This window comes from Phyllobates terribilis, unplaced genomic scaffold (genome assembly GCF_046119375.1).
Source record: "Phyllobates terribilis strain yellow unplaced genomic scaffold, ASM4611937v1 Scaffold_11__3_contigs__length_659146591, whole genome shotgun sequence".
NCBI lineage: Eukaryota > Metazoa > Chordata > Amphibia > Anura > Dendrobatidae > Phyllobates > Phyllobates terribilis.
In genome coordinates this window covers 632,534,730-632,549,790 of record NW_027362771.1, presented here as the reverse complement: position 1 = coordinate 632,549,790, position 15,061 = coordinate 632,534,730, and the positions used below count along the sequence as shown (strand labels likewise).

The window sequence follows — 15,061 nt, the reverse complement described above, 5'->3', positions numbered from 1 at the left end:
AGCAATGAATGTGAGTCAAATCTGCTAGGCCCATAGCTGCTACCAGATTTTGCCCATCATGGCAAACCACCAGGCTGGGTTTGAGGTTTGAGGTTCACGGGCACCAACCACTGTCTGCAGTTTATACCCCTTTCCAGCTCCTGTGCAGAGTGGGATGTGCCCCCGAAGCAAATTATTTGCAGAACAGCCTGCTGGCATTTCCTTCTGGCTGTGCTGAAATTGGTGGTATAGGGCTCACAGTGACCAGATGAAGCGGTGGAGGAGGAATCGGAGTAGGAGGAAGAGGCAACATATACAGAGAAATGTCCAGCAATGCTCGGTGGTGGTAGGATATTTGCTGACACTTCTTCCGTCTCTGTCCCAGCCGCCACTACATTGACCCAGTGGGCAGTTGAGGAGATGTAACGTCCCTGGCCGTGATTACTGGTTCTAGTATCTGTTGTAATATAGACCTTGCCAGTGATGGCATTGTGCAGTGCACATCTTTTGTGGTCAGAAAAGTGTGTGCAAGAGAGGCAAAGTAGTGGCAGCTGGGAGCAACGTACTGTGGTAGAGCCACCAAAATCAGGTTTTTGAAACTGGCGGTCTTCACCAGCCAGAATGGCAGCATTTTAAATGCTGGTAAAATAGAAATGCTGACATTCAGGCTCATTGCTCGTGGGTGGTTAGGGTGGAATTTCCTCTTTCTCTCGAGGATTTTGGGATTGGATTGCAGAAACCTTCCATGGAACAGTGTAGACATGTTTGGAGACATTGCTGGTCATGAGGTTGATGTCACATCCTCTCTTTGTGGGTGGGCAGGTGGCCCTGTTCAATGTGACTGAGAGGACGAGACTGAGAGCGCAGGAGGAGGCTCAGGTTTGTCATGTTTTCTTAAGATGTGTACTCCACTGCACTTCGGGCTTGCATTTGGGATGCCAGATCATGCAGGTGGTGCTCAGGTTTAGAAGATTTAGGCCTCACCTAAGGCTCTAATGGCATAGTGGGCAAACGGCTGGCCGCTAGTCTTCACTACATTGGGCGAAGTCTCATGCCAGGGAGCTCCTTTGAGCTGGCTTTTGGGGATCCATTCCCTTTGGCATAAAAGGAAGTAGCAGAGGATGTAATGGCTATGGGCTGACCACCCTGCTTTTCCACCCTGCCCCCTCTTTTGCTGTGTAACAGTTTTTATAGCACAGAGTACAAGTTTTCTTTTCCAAAGAATACAAGCTTTTTATGCAACAGAGCAACAGGATTTTTTGCCACATAGTACAAGGATTATATGGCACTAAGCAATAGGATTTTATTCCACAGAGTACAAGCTTTTTATGCAACAGAGCAATAGGATTTTTTGCCCCAGAGTGCAAGGTTTATATGGCACTAAGCAATAGGATTTTATGCCACAGAGTACAAGCTTTTTATGCAACAGAGAAATAGGATTTTTTGCCTCAGAGCAACAGGTTTTTATGGTAGAGACCATAAGGTTTTTATGGCACAGAGCAACATGCTTTTAGGGTAGTCTACACAAGACTTTCATGGCATAGAGCAGAAGACTGTTAGGGCAGTCTACACAAGGCTGCTATGGCGCACAGGAACAGGCTTTTATGGCAGTCTACACAATGCAAACAGAACAAGGCTTAAATGGCATACACCACAGGGCTTACATGCCACAGAGAACCACATTGATAGCATACGAGTAACAGAATGGCAGTGCAACCCGTGACTCGGCCAATACTTGGCATGGCTGTGATTGCTCCGGAAGTGCCCACAGCCTAAAAGCTTGTTGATTGGCTGCACAGCAGATTTTCAACAAACTTTATTTGGCTGGTGAACCCAAACATTATGATGAACTTCCAGGAAAAAGGCCGTGTTTGAGGTTTGTGCATGGACGCTAGGAGTCCGGTACAAACCCCAAAATTTACAGTTCAGTTTTTTGCCACAAAATCTAAATACTGAAAACTGTCTATTTGAGCTGAAAGTATGTGTCTTACACTCCGTGGCCTACTATAACTTCTTTGAACCCCTTTTGATCTCTTTAACTGAAACACAGATTTGGGTTGCATGGACTTCGACATTATTATCTGAAAAATTCGAAAAATCGAATAGCAACCACTTGTAACCACTATCCTATTTATCAACAACTTGTTATATTGGAAAAGCTTTCCAAAAGTTATACCATTTTGGATCAGATACCTGCTTTACTGGTGTTTATACACAGGTGGAGCAAATAGAAAAAGCCAAGGTTTCTTCAAGTGAGTTGATGCAAAAATTATCACTGTATGGGGAGTATCAAGAGCTTTTTTTCTTGATTATATAAAGAAGAAATATCTTCTCACAGAATACAAAAATTATTCTTTTATTTAGAGAGCATGAACCAGTAAGCTGTCTTGAAAGTGAAGAAATAATGGTTTCTCAACAAGGAATGCAAAAATTATCTCCTTTTCAGATATACAACAGATTTTCAATCCTAAATGTGATTAAACAATAACAAAAGCTTTTTATAGAGCCATCCAAAAATTATTTCATTTTGGAAGTGGGAATAGCCGAGCTGTTTTAAAAGTAAAGAAGCAATGGCTTATCAATGGATATTTCATTTTTGCGAACCATGAAGAGAGTATTTTTCTCCAAACAGCAGTATATCCTTGAAGAAAATAGATACAGTACAGTTATACAACAATTTGAACAAGTGCCTGGGTGTCTAACTGCAGTGGAAGAAGCTCCCCATCTACATTCCGCTGCCTGCAATATGAACCTTGAGTAGCTACATAAGGGAATAAACAGAAAAAAATGACTGGCACATTCAAAACAAGAAATAGGTGTGTACAGGTATTTACTGTTGCACAACTTCTGAATACCCACAGTTGCGGTAGAAACTTCACAGAGCAGATTACATGGGATAACAAGCTTTAACTTCTCAGAACATGAGATAAAGGAAAAAAAGCACAGTCACACAGTACTGCACCAGGAAGTAAAAACAAAACAGAAAATATAAGAGAGACTTTTTTCTATTTACAATACAGTAAACAAGGAAACTTTACACAACATCACCATCTACTCTCAGAAAAGCATAAAGTCCTCCTTCACACAAACAAAGAAGTCCACAACTGTTGCATATACCAGCATTTACTAGGAGCAGCTACCTCGATATACAAAAAACAAATAAAGCAGCACTCTGTAACACTAAGTATGCGAACATGAAGTATATGAAACTTGAATAACATTACTGCTGTAGAAAATAGAAATAACTTAGAAATCTTAGGGCATAAATTGTCCAATTCATGTGTACTTGGAATCGGCGATAACACGTTTAACGTTATATGCCTTACCGTGGCTGCCAGGCACACATGAATTCGACAATTTATGCTCGAAGATTTCTCATTTATTTCTATTTTCTACAGCAGTAATGCTATTCATATTTCATATATTTAATGTTCAAAAACTTAGCGTTACAGTGTGCTTATTTTCAAACAGCAAAGCATACATATTGCAATTGATTAGTATGCTATGGATTAGATGAACAGAAACAAATGTCTCTGATGGAATGGAATTTACACTATTTATAACATTAAGTGTTCTGGTGAATGAGGAGGAAGATTGAGCAGAACACTGACGAAAGCTGATAGTGTCGCATACAAAGGCTACATATTGGATGATTACATCATAGAAGTGTGCAAAAAAAATCATACTTGATCTTTTTCTCTTTCTCATATTGATCACCTTATCTCCATTTCAGGAAAATAGAAACATTGCAAAAATATACTCCTACTTACACAGAAAAGGTAATGAGCATTTATTTGACTCTACTTATATCAGCTTCATGCTCTATCTACTTCTCTAAAAAAAAAAAAAAAACACCAATGTTCTAAAGACAGAATAAATGGAAATAATTACATTTATTGTCACAGAAAAAGATTCAAGGATGCATCTGAGTACTGAGTTACAATTCTTCTTGTGTGATGTAATATTTAGGGATCAGACATGAGGTCATGTATATAACATATAAAACTTTTCACAATGGACTTTTTATATATCTACATTGAATGGACACTTTATTATAGACATTAGCCTGTCACAATGAAGCTTCAATATATGGAAATTGGGCACAAGATCCCAGATTGTAGAGTAAAATCAAGTGAGTATGATTTTGTGTGATCAGCTTTAGAATTAGTCCACATAAGAATTAGATAGTCAAGAGATTTGAGTGACTCTGATCGAGTCCTGTTCTGGTTCTGGTGCTGGACCAGCAGGGACAGTATTTGAAAACCATGATCTTGAGATTGAGGAAAAACATCAAGCAAAATAGGAGGACCTTGAGGACATAAAAAACTTGCTGACAGATGGACAAGCAGCATGAATCAATGAACCCTGCCAGTTAGATGCCCATAGTTTGAATGGTAGACTACTGTTGCCGTGACAAGCCACTCACTTGCCACAATCGCTTTAGGGAGAAGGTTTGGATTGGGTATAGAAGAAGACAGCAGCATTTAAGTAGTTAAATGGCTATGATCGTTACTGTTAACGATGACTGGTGTAGTCCCATGCATCACTCTATTATCGGTGTAGGCTTGGTACTACTCCGCTAATCCTCACAGTGTTGTCCAATCATCCAAAAGTCCAAACTCCAAGGCACCAGACGTTCTCCTTTGATTAGTTGCTTTATTAAGTTACAGCATAGTAGAGGAAGTATCATGCAATGTTACGGCTGCATAGAGCCTTTATCAAGGCATTAGAAAACAGGTGTACAACACTGTTCACTTGCCGTTTGATAAAGACCCTATATGTTGCATTATACTTTCTCTAACTATGCTGTAATTTAATAAAGATACTTCTAGGAGGGGAAAATCTGGTGCCTTCGAGTTTTGGCTAATGTTAATGGCAGCCACTGACTTTATAACACCGCCATCACTCACAGTCTATGGAACAGGCAACACAAGGACACGCCATGTACCATACATGTATGACGTATACAGAGAAGAGTTGAAACCTGCAACACATGTGAATGTTTCAATTGTGTACTTTCCTTCACTATTCAAAATAGTTTGTTCAAATTGCTTCTGAAGTTTATCTTTATGACCCTCCGCCACTTCGGTAGTCCATTTTTTTTAACTGTTTGACATTATCAAGGTCGTTTTGTGAATGAAGTTTACAGAACTGGACCCAGGCAACAACTAGCTCGTTAACCTTTCTCAGAAATTACTTGTTACCACACACAGTGTGTAGACAACCAATGCCTTTTTATTAATCGCAGGTCAGTTCCTGACTTTTGTAGTCAATGCAATTTAAGTACCAAATAGTGATGAGCGAGTAGGTTCCATTAACTCTTTCGGTGAGCACACTCCGGTGCTCGTCGAGTATTTTGGCATGCTCGGCATTTATTTTAATGTGGCCGCGAATGCAAGTGTCACAGCTGTTAGACAGCTGTGGCACATGCTGAGATTGATTGTTTGACAGGCAATCTCTGCATGTGTCATGGCTGTCTAACAGCTGTGACACTTGCAGGTGTGGACACATTAAAAGAAATGCTGAGCACGCCGAAATACTCGGTGAGCACCCGAGCATGCTTGCCGAAAGAGTCAATGAAACCTACTCGCTCATCACTAGTACCAAATCTTTGATAATCTTTACCTCCTCTTCAAGTGCACTCAAACCAATTTGAACAGGGACACTCCATCCATATCTCTGTTACTCTAGACACTAGGTGCCAATAAAACCTTTCTTATCTTTTTGGATCAGGATTATTACAGACTCTGGTTTTGTTGCAAGGTCTCATTGAAACAGCTAACTAACAAATAAGTACCATTGCGTCCTCCAATTATCCTATAACCATAACTAAATTATCTCCCGTGAGTTATTCTACCTTGCCTTCATTTTATATATAAATATCATGGCGAATGCTTCACATTCATACAACTGGCGGCCTCTCTACCCTGATTACACTGCAGTCTAACATTCTCATCTATCTCCCCAGAGAACTGAGGGCAACGAGAAGAAATATTAATCTCAATATGAAAAAGGAAATACCTGAAGTAAATTACATTTTTATAATATTAAACAGGAAAATGATTATAAAATGGCATTTACAGTTATAGAATATACCGTAATAATAGATTTCTTAAATTAGGCTATGTTCCTACAATGAGCATTTGGCGCTGCAGTTTTTCTTTACAAATTAACTAATTAGGGTTACTTGCATTTTCTTCTGTTTATGTATTTTTCCACATGAATTTTTATCGTGTTTTTTTCTGGTGCAAATGTTGTCCCTTTGTGGTGTATCATGTTTTAAATAAATTTTATCTGCAGATTTTCTTCACCTCAATCAAGTTTAGGGGAAAAATCTGCAAGCAAAATGTGTATCTACTGCATAGGTGGTTGACACGCTGTGGATTTCTAAACTGCACCACAGGTCCGTGTCCGCAATGTAAAAAAAGGACAGCGGGCAAGAGATTTTTGTGTGTCCCATACAGTTGAAAAAATGCATAAAATATTCAGTTTGGGGACTTAGCCTTAGAGGGAAAATAGTTTTAATTGACTTTTGAAGTAGATGTATGTGTTTGCTAATCTTGGGGGTTTAGATCAAAATTACATATTTCCACAGTTTCTTTGCAACATTTTGAGGTTACTGTAAGTCTGAGGAATTTAATTTTTGTTTTCAAGAGGGGTTTAATTACTTCTTTGGTCTACAAGCAGGAGAACAACACGACGATGGTCACAGAGTTCTTACTCTTAGGATTTCAAGTCAACCAATTTTTAAGATTTAAGATATTTACTTTTCTTTTTGTTCATTGTGGTTTATTGCTTGACATTAATTGGAAATTTTGTGATCATCGCCCTGGTGTCCACCAGCAAGAACCTCCACACCCCAATGTACTTCTTCATCTCACAACTGTCCATCAGTGACATCTTATTGACCATAGATATTGTTCCCAAGATGCTTGATGTTCTATTGAATAACGGGGCAACCATTGATTTTAATAACTGCATCTTTCAACTTTATGTTTTTTGTGCCTCAGACACATTTGAATGTCTTCTTCTCACAATGATGTCTTATGACAGATATGTGGCCATTTGTAACCCGCTCCCTTATACCTCTATAATGACAAATGTCCATTGTGTGATAATGGCCACCACTTGCTGGGTGTTTGGATTTTCCATTGTTTTGGTTTACATCATAACAACAGCGAAACTCAACTTTTGTGGCCAGACTATCATTGATCATTTATTTTGTGACCTTGTGCCCTTGATAGAAATTGCCTGTTCTGAAACCATTATTGTAGACATGGAGATTGTTTTCATAGGCTTTCCAGTTATAGTAATCCCAGCCACAATCATTGTAGTATCTTATACCTATATAGTTTTAGCAGTCCAAAGAATCCCATCCAGTACCGGTAGACAAAAAAGCCTTCTCCACCTGTAGCTCCCACCTCACTGTGGTCTCCATATTCTACTGGACAATATTCAACGTTTATGTCGTCCCAACAAAAGGTCTGACAATCACCATTACTAAAGTCATATCTTTGCTATATACTGTGTTTACTCCTTTGATCAACCCCATCATATATAGTCTGAGAAATGAAGACATAAAAAAAGCCATACAAGGAACATCTCATAGGCATGTGACCTGGAATCTCATTCATAATACTTTATGCAGATAATACACAATAGAAGAAAAAACACAAAATGCTGTGTAACCTCAAATTATTTTTAGAGAATATTGGGGCCACATTTCTCTTTCCCCTGATTTTTATTCTTTTTAGACAAGAAGCTACAGAGTGATTCAGGAGATGCCTCGAAATATGCTAAATGCCTATCAACATTTTTTTATTTAACAGCCTTTGGGTCAATCTGTAGGAAGATTAATCTTGTGCAGCCTACATAGGTCCACCAGGGTCTTCTCCACCATTATCTTGATTGTTTGAAGCCATTTTGTAGCTGGACTTCCCCTTTGCCTTGTTCCTTCTATTCTTCCGACCATGAAATTCTTCTCCAGTGATTGCTCTCTTTTGTATGAGGAGTCCAAAGTAGGCAAGTCGTAGCTCGGTGATACTTGCTTCGAGTGACATTTCTGGCTTGATTTGTTCCAAAATTGATTTGTTTGTTCTTCTTGCCACCCATGGTATCTTCTTTCTTTTTAATTTATCTTCCAGGTTTCTCCCATTGAATTGGCTAAGGATAAACATGTAAGAAAACAAATAATGAATCAGATACTGGGAAAGACTTGTATCAATATAATGCAATAGGTTCTGGGACCTTTTTACTACCTTAAATGAAGCTATAGAAAAAAAATCAAACAGTCCCTACACTTTCTGAGAGCAGAACCACCAGACAAAGAGGAGCAATTTAACAGGTTCCCGACTGCCCACTGTAGATAAACGTCGGCGCTTGCTGGGCTCTGTGCAGCGCCGACGTTTAAAAACGGTGGGTGGTCCCGCAGCGCTCAGGACCCCCAGGGTCCTGCAAGTGCTGCGATTCCGGTGCAGAGCGTTAGCTCTGACAGAGGACATCATCGGGACCTGATTGGATCAGGTCCCAATGATGTTAACCGTTTGCTATGTTCTATATGCCGCGATCTATAGTGATCGCGGCATATAGAAGATAGACAGAGGAGAGGGGGTCGTCTTTCTTACCTCTCCGGCGACCCCTGATACCTTCCAGGACCTGGCGTTGCTATGGCAGCTGGAGGTCACATGACCGCCTCCAGATCTGCCATATATGGTGTCCTGCCAGGCTCAGCCTGAAGCTGAAGCCTGGCAGGACACACTGACTGTGAAACAGTCAGCAAAGATCTCATGAAATGTAATACATGTCTATTACATTACATGAGATCAGGGATCAGAAAAATAAAAATTAATGTCCCATACAGGGACTAAGTAAAAATGTAAAAAAAAAGTTAAAAAAAATGTTTTTAAACTGTTAAAAAAAATCACAAAATAAATAAAAATAAATAAATAAAATATTAAACCAATAAATCCGTATATTTATGCAAAACCAAAAAAAGTACACATATTTGGTATCGCCGCGTACGAAACAACCCGATCTATAAAACTGTCACACTAATTAACTTCTTCTGTGCACACCGTAATAAAAATAAATAAAAACGGAGCAAAAAAATATGCTTTTTCATCATATTTCCAAACAAAAAGTGGAAAAAAATGTGACCAAAAAGCAAAATGGAAATAAAAATGGTGAAAACGTCATCTTGTTCCGCAAAAAAAAAGCCGCCATACAGCTTCATCAGCCGAAAAATAAAAAAGTTATAGTGCTCAGAATAAAGCAATGCAAAAAAAATATTTTTTCTACAAAATTGTTTTGTGTAAAAGCGCAAAAAACATAAAAAAATATACAGTAAGTGTAGTATCGCTGTAAACGTACTGACCCGAAGAATAACGCTGCCTGATCACTTTTACCACACGCAGAACGGCATAAAAAAAATCTCAAAAAACAATTCCTGAATTGTTGGTTTTTGTTAATTTTACCTCCCAAAAAACGGAATAGAAAGCGATCAAAAAATGTCACATACCCAAAAATGGTTCCAATAAAAATGTCAACTCGTCCCACAAAAAACAAGCCATCACAGGACTCTGTCGGCCGAAACATGGAAAAAATATAGCTCTCAAAATATGGCGATGCAAAAACTAGATTTTGCAAAAAAAAGCGTCTCTTAGTGTGTGACAGCTGTCAGTCATAAAAACCCCATATAAATCTGGTATCTCTGTAATCGCACCGACCCGAAGAATAAAGTAATCTAATCAGTAATATCACATGAGGAACGGCGTAAAAAATTAATAAAACCAATTCTTCACCTGCTACTGATTTGTTTATTATGTCTCCCAAAGATCGCAGTAAGGCTCGGCTCACATTTATCCTGCGCTCTGCATTGAGCACTTACCCCAGAGTTTCCGTGTAAATCTCTGAAATACGTGAATCAGACCGAACCCATGACGGAAGAGTCCCTGTAATGAGGCAGATATAGGCCACTGTGGATGCTGTCTGGCCTGTGATCCCACGGTGTCAGTTTTTTTAGGTGTGCATAAAAGTGCGGTTGGCCACAGTTTTGTGCACTTCTGAAAAAAAGGACACCGCTAAACAGAGGCCAGACAGAGTCCAGAGTAACTCTGCTGCCTCATTACAGTGAATGGATCCCGCAGGAGTTTCATCTGAATTACATCACTTATAAATTTAGATGGAAACCCCGATGTAAGTGCTCAGCCTGGAGCGCCGGATAACTGTTACGTAAAATGTTCCCAATAAAAGCTTCAACTCAGTCCTCAAAAAAAGCTAGTCCCCACTCAGGTCCATCATCTGTTAAAAATATAAGGGACTTCCAAGTTACTGGTAGCAGAAAGGCTCTGGAAAAGCGAAATGGCCCTTGCCCCCCAAAAGAAATTCAGAAAATTTTGTGCTCCCAAATCCAAATGCCTATTCTACAATAATTTGTTCTCCAATTGTCAAATAGCACTCCGTCCCCCCCAGATCTCGCCGTATGGCTGAGTGGTACGATACAGCCACATATGGGGTATTGACACTAGTGTGGAGTAGAGATGAGCGTTGTTCTACTCGAACTGTTCGCCAATCTCAAATTCGAGCTGTTTTGGGCGGTGTTCGAGCCGGTCGGCGAACACGAACAATTTGAGAAAAATTCGGCTGTTCGAGGTTATGTTCGATAACTGTTCGTGCACCAAAATCATAACTGGATTTTTTCTCAGTAATGATGAAAATTAATGTTAATACCCAGTTTGAGTGTACAGCGGGGCGGGGGGAGGGGCAGGGGATGGATCTCTGCAGGAACAATGAAGATCTCCATTTTTTTTTCTCTTTCCCGCATTTGCAGTGGGGAGGTGCAATCTGTCAGCCTATCAGCAGCGCACACACGGAGCGAAGTGCTTTTTTTCACACAAGCAAGGGCATGTGTGATTGGCAGTGTATGTCACATGTCCTTGCCCTCTAAGACCAAGCCATTTTCCCCGTCGCCACCATTTTCTCACTGCTGCAGCTGCGTGTTAGACGGCACCGCTGTTGCTGTGTGCGCTATACCTTGTTAATTTCAAGCCAATTTTCGCACAAATATACAGATAGCTTGGGAGTAGGGAATAGTTGTGATTGCAGTCCTTTTAAGGACTAGGTTACAGCATTTCCTACAACTTTTATCAGGCAGGTCTGTGCTCTTAAATAGATAGATTGTGGGAGTAAAGACTAATTGTAATTGGAGTCCTTTTCAGGACTAGGTTACATCAGTTTCTATCAGTTTTTGCCAGGCAGGTCTGTGCCAGTGCTGTGCAAGTTTTTTTCACAGCATTTGGCTGAATCTAGCAAAGCTAATCCTTTTTGGCCTATTGCAGAGTGTGTTAGTCAGTGGAGTAGCCTATCTGTGTTGCAAGATATACCACCTGTGTATAGAATACCAATTTTTTTACTGCACCTAGTGAAGTAAAATCTTTTGGGCATAGCATCATTCTATTAGTCCATCTATACTGACCTCCATCAGGTTGCAAACTGAATATAATTTTTTTCTGCATCTAGCTCTGAAAAAATATTTGGGCTTCTAGCAGTGTGTGGGACTTGGTCTATTAGTCCATCTATACTGACCTCCATCAGGTTGCAAATTAAAAATAATTTTTTTCTGCATCTAGCTCTGAAAAAATATTTGGGCTTCTAGCAGTGTGTGGGACTTGGTCTATTAGTCCATCTATACTGACCTCCATCAGGTTGCAAATTGAATAAAAAAATTTTCTGCATCTAGCTCTGAAAAAATATTTGGGCTTCTAGCGGTGTGTGGGACTTGGTCTATTAGTCCATCTATACTGACCTCCATCAGGTTGCAAATTAAAAATAATTTTTTTCTGCATCTAACCCAGCCAATAGTTTTGGCCTAATACCACAGTTTGGCCACTCAGCTCTGCTCGGTTACCATCCATTGTTTTTTTGTGCAAACAACTCCAGAGTTGTGAATTAGTTAACCACCAAAATGAGTGGAAAAAGGCCTGCTGCTGGTGGAAAGGGGAATAGGCGTGTTGGGAAGGGGAAAAAAGGTTGTGTCCGTGGGGTAGGTGCAGAAGAAAGACCATCTTCCAGCCAAACTAAAATGTCTACTTCTTTTAGCGGACAATGTGATAAGATCCCTTTCTTACGGCCACGCCAATCGCTACAAATTCCAGATGAGGCACAAAAACAGCAGGTGCTTCAACGGATATCAAGTGCTCCTTTAAGTGGGCTCTCCTCCACATCAACTTCAACATCACAAATACTCCAGTCCTCAAAGGTGTCACCCAAATCGCACTTGCTTCCTCACAGCTCCCAAATCTCCAGCTGCCCGTCTGAGTATGAGGTAGAACAGATGGTTGAGTCTGCAGAGCTGTTTACTCATACTATAGCCTGGGAATCAGAGGTCGACTCCAGCGCTTCTGTGAATCCAGACGAGGAAATGATCTGCACTGATGCCCAGAATCTTTATGAGTCGGATCCAGGACCAGACGCAGAAGGTTCTGACCATAATGTAGACCCTCATTCCCAAACTGTAACTCCTGTTGGTGGAGACAATGAGGAAGACGATGATAAGACTCAAATACCTGATTGGAGCGACAACTTTAGTTTTTTGTCAGGGCAGGAACAGGTTGGCTCTGAGGACGACGGGTGTGATAACGCACAGGGTGATGATGATGAGGTCGGAGATCCCACTTACTGTCAACCCACAGTCAGCCAAGAGATGAGGTCAGCAGAGGAGGTGGAGGAAGATGCTAGTGACGACGAGGTCAGGTTGCGCCTTCCTGGACAGAGACGTAGTACTGGAAGCACGTCAACAACTGCATCCTCAAACACAACTCTGCCTCTCACCACAAGTCGTGGTGGCTCTTCAGGTCGCATGGGTGCTAAGCCTTGCATAGCCTGGGCATTTTTTCAGATCGATAAAGATGACCCAACTCGTGTTATCTGTAACATTTGTCAGCAAAAGCTAAGTAGAGGCCAAAAAATACATAGTTTGAGTACTTCATGCATGAACCGGCACATGGACATGAAGCATAAGTTGCAGTGGGAAGCTCAGTGTGCTACAATGCGGTCTAGCCGGCCGGGCCAACCACCGTCTGCCATATCTTGTGCATCCGCGGCCTCTTCATCCTCTGTGACTGGGGGGACAGCAGTCACACCTGTTTTGGGGCGCAGACCTGCCACCTCTTTACCCGCAACATCCAGCGTGATTGGCAGGTCATCATTTTCTTTGGAGGTGGTAACACCAGCTGGTCTTGAGCGCTGTCCGACATCGATAGCACCACCTTTGGATCAAGGCAACCTAACATGTCCGCCTGCATCTTCCTCACAGACCGGCAGTTTGCCGGGGACACCCTTATCAACCCCGTCTAAGCACAATAGCCAGCCCTCGGTCCCTCAGATGTGGACAAGTAAAAGACCATTTCCTCCTAGCCATGAGAAAGCTAAGAGGTTGAATTTCACCATCTGCAAGCTCTTGGCTACAGAAATGCTGCCTTTCCGCCTGGTGGACACAGAGGATTTTCGAGACCTTATGTCCGTCGCAGTGCCCCAGTACCAGATGCCCAGTCGGCACTACTTCTCAAAGAAAGGTGTGCCTGCGCTCCACCAGCATGTCGCACACAACATCACCGCTTCTTTGAGAAACTCTGTGTGTGACAGGGTGCATTTCACCACAGACACTTGGACGAGTAGGCATGGACAGGGGCGTTACATGTCGCTGACTGGGCACTGGGTAACTATGGTGACAGCAGGACAAGGGGCTGCTGTCCAAGTCTTGCCGTCCCCACGAGTTGTGCGTCAATCCTCTTTATGTCATTTTTCCTCCACTGCTTCTGCCTCCTCAACCTCCTCTCGGTCTTCCACCTGCACCCAAAGCCTGTCTGGTCATGCCACAAGCTTTCTAACTGCGCAGAAGGGATCCTGCACACCTCCTTACTATGCTGGCAGTAGGGCTCAACGTCATCAGGCGGTTTTTACATTGAAATGTCTGGGAAATGTGAGTCACACAGCTGAGGAGTTGTGGTCAGCTCTGGAGAACCAATTTCATGAATGGTTGTCTCCACTGGACCTGAAACCAGGGAAGGCCGTGTGCGACAATGCTGCAAACCTGGGTGCGGCCCTTCGCCGGGGCAATGTCACACACGTGCCTTGTATGGCTCACGTGTTGAACCTGGTTGTCCAGCAATTTTTAGCCCACTATCCCAGACTAGATGGCCTTCTGCAGAGGGCACGGTCGCTGTGTGCTCACTTCCGCCGTTCGTATCCCGCAGCTCAGCGACTTACATCTCTACAGAAGTCGTTGGGCCTGCCACTTCACCGGCTAAAATGCGATGTGCCTACCCGGTGGAATTCAACTCTGCACATGTTGCAGCGACTGTGGCAGCACCGACAAGCCCTGGTGCAATACGTTCTGACGTATAGCCTGGGCCAACGAGATTCAGAGGTGGGGCAAATCACGCTGGAGGAGTGGTCTCAGATCAGGGACCTATGCACCCTTCTGCACAGTTTTGAAATGGCGACGAAGATGTTTAGTGCTGACGATGCCATTATCAGCATGACTATTCCGGTGATTTACATGCTGGAGCACATGTTAAACAGAATTCGGAGTCAGGTGGTGGCACAAGAGGAGGTGGAGGAAGTAGAGGAGGAGGAGTTGTATGCGGAAGGGCTAACATCTGCAAGGTCCAGACGGTCGGCAGCACCAGGGCGGCAGGCATGTGAGGGTGGGGGAGATGATTTTACCAGGGCGCATGGTAGCAGCCAAACTAGTGAGGAAGGTGCAGGAGCCCAGGAAGAAGTGGAGGACGAACTGATGGAAGACTCATCAGATGAGGGAGACCTTGATCACATTTCTGTTGTGCGAGGTTAGGGGGAGAGGACAGAGGAAGGAAGCATGATTGTTACCTCGCCACCAACACAACAGGGACTTGGTGCTCCTGGATGCACAACACACATGAGTGCCTTCTTGCTGCACTACCTGCAACATGACCCTCGAATTGTGAGAATTAGAAATAATCCTGACTACTGGGTTGCCACACTGTTAGATCCCCGGTACAAAAGTAAATTTGCAGAAATTATTCCTGCCATAGAAAGGGATGCA

At 42.2% G+C, this 15,061-nt stretch overlaps 1 pseudogene; it reads left to right on the top strand.

The window, feature by feature from the left end:
• Positions 1–762: 762 nt before the first annotated feature.
• Positions 763–15,061, top strand: part of LOC141167518 (olfactory receptor 5AP2-like) — a 97,736-nt pseudogene continuing 83,437 nt past the window's right edge.